The 1,672-nt window shown below is 54.2% G+C and overlaps 1 non-coding gene across 1 annotated transcript; it reads left to right on the plus strand.

Annotated features, from left to right (window-relative positions):
- The first annotated feature begins 734 nt into the window (after positions 1 to 734).
- On the plus strand, positions 735 to 817 carry TRNAL-UAA. The gene has a single exon. It is a non-coding gene; the product is annotated as a tRNA-Leu (tRNA).
- Positions 818 to 1,672: the final 855 nt, after the last annotated feature.

The following is a 1,672-nucleotide window of genomic DNA, read 5'->3' on the forward strand; positions in this document are numbered from 1 at the left end:
ATAGAAGGAGGTGAAGGTCCTGGGAAGCGGCGCTCCCTGCGGCCAATGCTTTCGACAGGGTCGATCGGGGGTGGGGAGCGAGCAGGGTGCCAGCTCCGCCCCTGCCAGAATTACCGCGACGACCAGCAGGGAAAGTGTGTTTGACCTCAACCGTCTCGAGATCCCTCTCGCAACTTTTCCTTAACCCACGCACACGCTCTGCTGTCTGAATGGATACGAGGGAAGAAGGATCGGGTCCAGGGACCCAAGAAGCTTATTGGTTAATGCGAAGGAATGAAATGGTTGAGTGGACTTGCGGGGCAAGAAAGGCTGCCCCTAATCAGAGAGGGAGGGGAAAGAGGGAAAGGAGCTGGACGACCCCGGTTGCCTCTTTCCCTTCGGGAGAGAGATCCCCACCAACAGCCCCCACCCTCTGAACTCGCGGCCACTGAGACCGTCGCCCCGAGAGGGCGTGTCCTATTTCCCGAGGATGGGGAGGCCTCCGCTCGGGAAGCGCGGAGCGTATTGGCTGACGTTTCCAAGTAGGCGGGGATTGTGGTTCACCATTTAGGCGGGGCGAAGTTGCCAAGCAGGCGAAGTCTGGCGCCTAAGCCGACTTCAGAGGAGCGCAGCGTCGGAGTGCTTAAAGCCGAGCTTGGGCGGAGGGAGTTGCGGCAGCTGCTCGATCGGCTTGGCGGGAAATGTTACTGGGACGTCAGTTTGTTCCCGAGACTTCCAAACCCTTCGTCAGAATTACCAGAATGGCCGAGTGGTTAAGGCGTTGGACTTAAGTTCCAATAGACGTGAGTCTGCGTGGGTTCGAACCCCACTTCTGGTAGTTAGGAACCCTTTTTTTTCCCCTTTCCTTTCCTCTCCATCCCGAACGTCTGCACGGCGAGGAGCCGCTTGGTGCCGACTGATCTCTTCCAATCGATTTGATTAATGGCGATGCTTGGAGCAGTGTTTTGGGCGTTGACTGAGGTAGCCTGGTTTCTCACCGTATTCCATTTGGAAATCTCTCCCCCCTCCCCCTCTTGCTTTTGCGGAGGAAAGTGTTGCCTTTTCCAAATTCACGGGAAACAAAAGAAACGGCGAGTCCCAACAAAAACCAAACTGCCTGAAATGGTTGATTCGGTTTTCTACTTTAATAGAAGTCGCCCTCGATGGTTGATTCGGAGTCCTTGTCATTTGAGCAAGCGGCGTCTCTTTGCACGGGGGGGGGGAATTCCCGGGTCTGGTGCTTCTGACGACGCCGCGGAGAAATCGCCGGCAACTCCGAGTGGCTTATTTCCGAGCAGGGGCTCCGGTAGGATGATGCTCGCCTCCTTGCCCCTGCCCCATATCCCAGTCTTCCCCCAACCCAGGGCCCTCCACGACGCCTGAGGATTACGGGAGCTGCAATCCAACCCGATGGAAAACATCAGTTTATTATTCCCCCTGCCTTTTATGGACATTTTTTTGAGCCTCTTCCTACAGGTAGGAAGATCTGATTTAACGCCTGCGGCAGACTAGAAGTTAATTCTAAGTCAGTGATGGCGAACCTTTTTTAGAGACTGTTGGAAACGTGATTAAAAGACCAACAAAATTGGATTGGTAAGAAAAAGAGTTTATTCTGCAGGAAATAGAAAGAGCGGTTTGCAAAGCGCGGTGGATCCTGGTGAGAGACTTCAACAGGAAGTTCTAAACCCAGAGA

The sequence above is a fragment of the Protobothrops mucrosquamatus genome, unplaced genomic scaffold, assembly GCF_001527695.2.
Source record: "Protobothrops mucrosquamatus isolate PMUCROS unplaced genomic scaffold, P.Mucros_1.0 scaffold2597, whole genome shotgun sequence".
Taxonomy (NCBI): Eukaryota; Metazoa; Chordata; class Lepidosauria; order Squamata; family Viperidae; genus Protobothrops; species Protobothrops mucrosquamatus.